Raw genomic sequence first — 9,251 nt, 5'->3', positions numbered from 1 at the left:
TGGTGATTCAGTGGGCAAAATACAGCGATATTTATGTGATGAAATTTGATTCTATGTTTTATTATTCTATTTGCAAACCCACATTAACCCCCCCCCCCCCCCAAGGGAGAAAGAGACTGATTTTTACTAATGCATTCAGCCTCTCTCATCAGAAAACATTCACTGCCATAAATTTGAGGTTCTACATTCAGATTATGGCTTAATCCTGTAATATATGCTCTTTTTCCTCAGTGGTGGCCCTGACGTAATGCAACCAAGCAGAAAGGGAATCAGTATCAAAACACCCTTAAAATTCAGACCAATTTAAAACACCCCCCGACTGTGTCCCCTTCCCTAACTCCGACTCTGAGATGACACGTCGTAAACTTTCCTGACACACATCCGACACACAGTATGCCGAGCATTAAAATTCGCACACCTCTGCAACTTTGCGCTTAAAAACCACACACACCTTCAAACACATTTACACTGGTAACACACACACACACACGGGCACAATTCCACACACCAACCTTTTGATGTGGTGAAACCAAGAGGCAGCTGTTAATTAAAAATGTGAAAGGATAATGTTGGTCTGAATGTATGTCTGTTAGAGTTACAAAAGGCAACTAATTAAAATTTGAAATGGATCCTAGTGCCCCTCTTTTCACGTCGCCTCTTCCTGCAGAGAAATGAAGGAGATCGAAATTAAAAGCAATAACACAAGCAGCGCCATATTTCAAAGTCAATGGGTTGAAGTGGTGAGTGGTATCTTCCTCGCCTGCAGTGCAAGAGTTCAGCGAGCTCTGATCAAGGCAGAGGGGTGCTCACAAGAGGCCCCGCAATGTTGTGAAAACAGGTGACTCCTCACATTTCCCCCCCCCAAAAAAAAAAAAAAACCCTTGCATTATCAGAGACCCTGTCATACTCTTTTCACTCAGCAGACAGTTTTGCTGTTCTATGCCTTTTAAGGGCTTCAGCTGCGTAATTGCCAAACAGTTTCACTGCCTCAAGGAGGCCTTTGACACATTCTGTTCAAACAAAGCTTATCACTTTAACATTTTGAATTTACCATTGACTGCTTATAGAGTCTGCAGTCGAGATTCGCTCGCTGGAGTGCAACAATATTTGAGTTTGGGACTTTCTCTTTCTTGAACTTTGAAATTAAAACCCATCATTCTATTTGAAGACACTTTAAATGCCACTGTAAATGTAGATACAATTGCTTTCTTTAATACTGAACTAATTGTCTATTGTGTATATTAATTTACCTTGCCTTTTTATCTATACTTTTGTAAGGTGTACAGCTTCTTGTATGCATTTGGAAAAAAGGACATGTAGTCAATTTTTCCTGCCCCTGAAATTTTGTTTTCAAATCTTAAATAAGATTAAACATTTATGACTAAAAAAGCAACAATTAAAGTTTAAGGAATTCTTTACGTATTATTAGGAACGCTTTAGAGAATAACTTACTGCAACACTAAATCCACTTACTTGAGTTAGTAAATTACAATATTATCATTTTATTACAATATTGATCCTGTTCCTGTTTATCGTGTTTACTGCAACAGAAGTTATGTTCCGTTTTGCAGAGAAAGTCCACTAAGCCTGTCCTCTTGACCTAAAAAAATCTATGATATACCCAGAGCTAGATTACAACTGGGAAAAGCAGGCAGCTGTCAGGGGGGCCTCAGACCCCACAAGGAATCCAAGAGTAGGTAGGTATTTTACCCCAATTTGTTCACAGAAATTTGTGACATCACCTATTTCCAATGGAGCTCCACCCACTTAAAAACCAGTGAGGAGAGCACAGACAAAAATGTCTCATTTGACATAAAAATAACTGTTGTAACTTTGGAAAAAACAAAGAGCTTGTTATCACTATCATACTGGGAAGCTGCTTATGTATTAAATATACTTATTATTTGTAGGGCGTTTAAATATTGTATATTGGTATACTGTTCTTTCTCCTTCCAGCTGCTCCTTTATGTGAAAGTAGATGTTTCACAGAGTAGAAAGCTGACGCTACTCCTCATATTTACAAATCTGATTCATTGAATCAATATTGAACACTGCGAGTGCTGCTAAGAGCCCCATTTACCGTAAACATCTCATTTCCTCCGGATCTGAGAGGTTGGAATTGGTGTTCCGTGCGCCTGAGCTTGTTGCTAGCTTTGCAGCTCAAGGCCATCCGTGGCGCCTAATGCCTCGGCTCTGTCAATGGACCATTCAGATGTATTTATGTTGCTCTACCAGGTGTCATTTACTCTGAGCAGATTGTGCTTAAAGGATGGAGATACAGTGAGATTGCCTGACTGGATCATGTCTGAGGATGCAGATGAGGTAAAAGGTGGAGGTTATGTGGGGAAAAGAGACATTTGTCTTTCTTGCATTATGATGGGAAAACAGATCCAGAAATAGCTTGTGCTTAGAGAACAGAAATATTGACAACGTGTGTTTACAGCTGATCGATTCAGCTGCTTAACATGAACAATGACTGAAATAGACGGACACACAACTCGTAGTTTCACGCTGGAAATTCCGATCACATCTTCAGAAAACAAGGGGGGATGTCACTGACATCCTTTAGATCCTTTCAAACATTTTCAAAATAGTCAACCTTAAACTAAAAAAGTCAAAGTAATCCGCAGATGTCAAAGAAATATGCAGTGAACCGACAAAACCTCTTTGATCCCCTTGCAATTAGATTTCCAAGGATATGTTCTTTTGTAGAATGTCTCCCACACATCCCCAAATAAATAAATCCAATACATTTCATATAAAGCAAGCAGATTGTTACTGTCCTTGAGTTCAAATGATTTAAGGGGTTGAGACTGTATCATCTGCCTTTTTGCTGTACCACTATCCACTACTGCCGCTCACTGACTGCTGATGTAACAAGGCGTATTTAGTCTATATCTTATCAATGTATCTGTAGTTAACTTTAAATACTTTCTTCAGAAGTTCATTCAATGGAAGAGTGCTATGTCCATTCAAGGTTTTCCCACGTCCATAAAGTCTAAAATCTCGACATTTGGAATGACTAGGGAGTTACTTTAAAAAACGATAGTAACTGACTACAGAGGATATTTTTTTTTGTTCTTTTTCTTTGAATCATTTCATCTCTTCATTGTGCCATGCACCTCACATCCACCTTGCTTGTTTCTTGTTAAAACTAGCCCAAGGCATCAAGCCAGTGCACACCACTTTCATGAGGTCTTTGTGCAGCACTGCTGTCCTTTGTAATACAGTGGCAAGAAAGAGTGACTGAACCCTTTTGGAATTACATCCATTTATGTTTAAATTTGTCCTCTAATATGGACAGATCTTCATTCGAGTTATGAATAAACACTATCTATTTTAACGAATAACACACAATTCATTGTCCATGTTGAAAAAATTATTCAAACAGGAGTTATCAAACCTGGAGTCCAGTCAATGAAACTAGATTAGGGGTTTGAGTTAGAGCTACTCTGACTTATTAAAAAAACACTTACACATTATGAGCTGGCTGTTCCCAAGAAACATCTGCTGATGTGAACCATACCTCGCAAAAAAGACCTCAGAAGACTTATGATCAATAAATGTTGATTTGCATGAAGTTGAAAGGCTTACAAACACATCTCAAAGAGTTTAGACATTCATCAGTCCACAGTTGACAAACTGACTATAAATGGGAATGATTTAGTTCTGTGGATACGCTCCATAGAGGTGGGCGTCCAGCGAGGATGACTAAAAAAGGCACAATGCAGATTTATCAGTAATGTAAAAAGGAACAGCTAAAGGCTTAAAAAGGACTCATTTGAGCTGGTTAACATCTCTCTTCATGGGTCTACCATTGGCAAATCATAGCGCATGGACGCATGGTGAATGGTGTAGAAAGCTGCTGCTTTACAAAAAAAAACAACAAAAAAAAAACACATCAGTATGCACCTGAAGTTTGCTGAAAAGCAGCTCGACACTCCACAACACTACTAGGAAAATGTTTTAAGGACTGGAAGAACCTAAGGTTGAACTGTTTGGGAAGAAAATTCAGTACGACAAGGTGTAAAAATGGAAGTGCATACCAACATGAAAACATCATCCCAAAGGTGAAGTCGGCAGGGGGGAGCATCATGATTTGGGGCGTCTGCGCAGTTCGCCAGCACCAAAGGGAAAATGAACTCCCAAGTTTATCAAAGTAATCTTACAGGATAATGTCAAGGTGGCTGTCGACCTCAGTAGGAGCTGGGTGACCCCTAAACATCAAAATAAATCTACTACAAACAAAGAAAATCCAGCTGTTGGAGTGGCCCAGTCAAAGCCCAGACCTTAACCCAGTAGTGATGTTGTGGAATGATCTGAAAAGAGCTGCTCACACCAAACATCCTGAGAATATGGCTGAACCTAAGTAGTTCTATAAGGAAGAATTCCTCCTGAACATTGATCTCATCAGCAGCAACTGGAAGAGCCTGTTTGAGGGGATTGCTGCCAAAGGAGGTCCAACTAGTTATTAAACCCAAGGCTTCACTTTCTTTTTTCCACCAGCACTGTGTTCAATAGATGCGTTCAATGAAAGCATGAGGTTATCATTTGTTTGTGTGATATTAGCTGAGGGACATTGTGTTTGTCTACATCTGTAACTTAAATGTACACAATCTATCAATTTTTATTACCAATCGATGCGGAAAATCAGGTCATTGCCACTGTATAATAGCTGCAAAATTGTATTTCAGTTATGCAGTTTTGATTCCAGTGTATAACCAGCTTGCATGCAATGAAAATGAAGCAGATATTGTGTCAGTCGGTGTGTTTAAATACTGGCCGATTCCATTCAAAGATAACCTGTGTTGCGCCATTATCGCAGAGCTCTGAGCATTCTGCAGTCCACCCATTCAGAAACAAGCTAAAGATCCTTGAGTGGCCGGTTCTGTAGCTCCAGGTCACACTCCCAGTAATTAATGGGGACCAATAACTCAATACTGCAGCCAGAGCACAGGGGGGCTGTATAGAAACTTCAGATTACAGACACATTGATTTCTCCGAGGACACCGAGGTCCATCCACTTGGGCCTACGGGTTGGTGTTGCCATAGCTACAGTACCGTTTGCAAAAGATGTCTTTAATTGCTTGATTAGTCTTTGAAAGGCCAGTGATAACAGCATGATGTGGCATTATGAACACACGACTTGCCTGCCAAGAACACCAGTGATATTCAAAGTCAGGCTATATCAGTACTAATCTCTGACTTGAGGCTGTTGGCAGGCTACCAATTTACTTGCCATGTATGTTTGTCAGGTTTGTCACGTCATGCATGTACAAATGTTCAGTGAACCCATTTTCTGCAAGAATGTGGAATGATGTGCGAGTGCAGAATGTGTATGTATGTGTGTGTGTGTGTGTGGGGGGGGTGTTTCTGTTAGCTTTGTGTCAAAAGTAGGACTTTGTAACTGCTGTACTATGCGGGGGGAATGAATATTTCTTGCTGTGTTCGCCCATCGCTGTCTGACCTTGCTTGTTCTCCAATTACAGTATTGTTGTAAAACGAAGCACTATTATTCTTTAACATCCTGTCAGTGTTACGCCGAAATAAGCCATCCGGTGAAAATTATATTTATATGGTAAATCTAAATAACTTTAGGCCTTTGAATTAGAATTTAAAAATCATAAATAAACTGCAGTTATATAATGGTAATGGTAAATGGACTTGCATTTATATAGCGCTTTTCTAGTCTTACTGACCACTCAAAGCACTTTACAATATTTGCCTCATTCACCCATTCACTCACACATTCATACACTGATAGAACAGCCATCAGGGGCAAAGTGGGGTTCAGTATCTTGCCCAAGGATACTTCAACATGCGGACTGGAGGAGCCGGGGATGGAACCACCCACCTTCTAATTAGTGGACCTCCTGAGCCACAGCGTTTTCTAGTCTTTTCAACCATGTCATGCGCTTTACAATACATGCTGCATTCACGCGCACATCACACCTATACTCTGAACACCCATCAGGGGCAAACTGGGAGTTCAGTATCTGGAGGTTAATCAAAACCTTTCTTGTGCATCATTATAAATTATTTTATTTGTGACTTTGCTGCTCTCCAGAAGTCATAAAAAAGAAAACAACACAGCAACAAAACATCAAAAACACACAGCATCAGAGCCATTTGAAAGATTCTACTATATGATCACATTAAAATTATATGTGTTTTGCTTTTATATAGACCCAGAGGCACACAACTATAGGCCTTTTTGGTATTACAGGAAAATAAATATACATACAAATGACTGCTATACTTACAGTTATGTATTATTATCCTTTAAGCACTTTCTACTCAGTATCCAAACGAATATGAAAACATTATTTGCTCTTAAAAGATAAAACCTAGGTTTTTTTCTGTCTGCAGTGGAAACAGGAAGTGCTATTCACCAAAGCAGTATGACTTTGATTCATTTTTGCCAAAACCAAAGTGAAAAAGTAGACTATATATTTTGGCTCTGTTTGGTTTCTTGTCTATAGTTTTTCATAGTTATAAACCTTTTTTTTCCTACTTTGTGCATTCAGGTGAGGTCTGAATGTCAGATCACTTATAGCTACAGTCGTGTTTTTTCGCTCCAAAGATGCAAACCGTGGGATGACAGTCGCACTGTTCACACACAGCTGACCAAGACAGAGCTAGAATACAGAGGTTGCTGAACATGCAGGTTCTACCGCATCACAGCATACGTGAGTGTATGTGCGGATCCTCATGAATCCCATTCCATCCTGACCACTTTCATTAAATTGACCTTTCTTCTATAGCGCCCATACATCCCGGCGTCCGTTGAGAACAATGACAACAAGTCGGTGGGTGGGTGGGCAGGGGAGGGGCTCATTCAGCTGAATGAATGCATCCCCGCTGAGCTTTTGGCGGTGGAGACAGGTCAAACCTGAAGTGGCTATAGCTCTACTGTAAATCATAATGCCTCCCAGTGCTCTCTGCCTCCCTCCATTGTGTCGGCCCTGTCCGCTCTGCTACCCATGTGTCAGAACGGCTCACGTCCCCCAGCATGCAACATCTCTCCCCTGGCTGCTGCCTCTTCCTGTGAGCTTCACGCAGCTGTCCGTTTCGCTTCCTCTAACGCCTCGCATCGCCTTCTCCCCTCTCTCTCACTTTGTCTTTAGCCATCAACCTCTCTCTCGCTCTCTCTCTTTTTTTTTTTCTATCCTCCTGCTCTCTTCCCCTCTCCACCTCCACCTCCTAGTGATTTTCTGCCTGCTGAATATGCAGGGCAAAGTGACACGCTATTGTAATAATGTCTCATCGCGCTGCACTGTCTGTCCGGACTTAAAATGAGTAGAGAGAGAGCGAGGGCGCACGCAGAACAGATGGATTAGGAGCTTGTTTTCCTCTTTTCTTTTCTAGTTGTAAATGTATCTCATGTCCTCTCTTCCAAAAATAAAAATAAAATAAAAAAATAAAAAAAGACACAAAAATGAAAAGCAATGACAATTTCCTTTAACAAACAATTAACAGTTTTGTGTTCTTTTTCTTCCCAAGGATGAATTGAAAAAGAAAGGAACGCAAGATAAGTTCAATCGTATGGCACAAAAACAAAATATGACTATCACAGCCGTCTTTGTTTGCTCATGTTATTACCCAAGTTTCTCTCTGCATCCTTCCTTCTCCCAGGAGATGACAACATGTTCCACACTGTCCTCTTTTGGATGATTAGAAAACTGCATGCTCTGAGCTGAGCATTAAAGCCCCACAGTGTTGAAAGGAGGGGGATAGAAAAAGAGAGAGAGAGAGAGAGAGAGAGAGACAGATGGACAGAGAGCGATAGAAAGACAAACAGCTAGCGTTTCTTGCTCTCTATAGATTCCTGAGAAATGTGTGCGCAGATAAACCGCAACTGCGATGTCAGCATGTTTATTTGACTCTGACTATCAACATCAAATCAATTTTTCAGAGTGCACTTTTCTCTCGTATACACACACACAGACACACAGACACACACACACATACACACACAGGATATAAAAAGAATTGTTTGTGTACAGTCAGCACTAAACAGATGGGTTTTTGCAGCCCGGATTTCAACACTGTGACTGTCTCTGGTTCTGTAACTATAACAGACTGTTCCACAATGTTGATTGCTCTGCTGTCTTCTCCTCATCCTGTGTACAGTATGTATGTGTGTATGCATGTCCGTGGTCATAATGGTATGACCTCAGGATTTGTGCAGTCCAGCACGGGAGTCGCGAGTGATAATCAGTGTCAGTTGTGATCATAGCAACGGCTTCCTATCAGGGTGTAGTCTCTAGCTTGCATCAGAGCCGAAAGCACTCTGCCTTGGCAGCATGATAAATGGCTCTGCTGCAGTCACGTCTGAGTCTTTAACAATTTCACCAGGAAAGGAGCAGCACCGTGCACTTTTACAATGCACTGCACCTTTGCAGCATTCACGCTCGAGCGAAAATGCACTTGCTGATTGAGTTATATCAGTTTTTGTTCCGTTAGAGGCAGTGGTGTAGAGTAATTATGTACATTTACTCAAGTGCTGCTCTTAATTTGTAGACATACTTGTTCTGTACTTTAGTACTGCCTTTTCAGGGTACTTGCTCTCTTTACTGCACTCACATTTATTCAGTTACAGTTTCGTTTTCATGCAAAAATGCCAAACAATTTGTTGTTTCAGCCTCTCGAATTTGGCTTTTTGTTGCTTTTCCTTGTGTGAAATTGCAGGAAACTGATTCATTTGGACTTATAAATAATACAACACAAGCCATTTGAAGGTCTTCTTTCATTGTGATGAGAATTTCTCACTGGTTTATGTTTTACAATGCTTTTTACAAAAATTTGATGGATTAAATGCCAATTCATCTGCAATGAAATATAACCATTAGTTATACAGCAGTTAAATATTGTGTCCACCTCTATCAGGTACAAGAGTAAACAGCTACTTAAATATTAATGCATGAGTGATGGAATCAACAACATACTACATATTACTATATCACTCACAGTGGCCATTTCTCCGCATAACTTTTGATACTTTAAATTAGAGATCGACCGATATGGTTCTTTCAGGGCCGATACCGATTATTAGTAGTCAAGGAGGCCGATAACCGATATTTGGAGCCGATATTTATTTGCAATAAAAGGGAAAATTTTGGCGTGAAAATTTTGAATAATGGAAAAATTCCACTTAACTTTGTTCAAATGCCTTTAATCATATGTTTATTTAACAGCTTTTCAGATTTGCAACATGTTAAAGTTTTTTTTTTCTTAGACAATAGATATCT

The sequence above is a fragment of the Seriola lalandi genome, unplaced genomic scaffold (assembly GCF_002814215.2).
Source record: "Seriola lalandi dorsalis isolate HSWRI2012SDOR001 ecotype SW California unplaced genomic scaffold, Sedor1 jcf7180002054658, whole genome shotgun sequence".
Taxonomy (NCBI): domain Eukaryota; kingdom Metazoa; phylum Chordata; class Actinopteri; order Carangiformes; family Carangidae; genus Seriola; species Seriola lalandi.
This window is presented reverse-complemented; position numbering follows the sequence as displayed.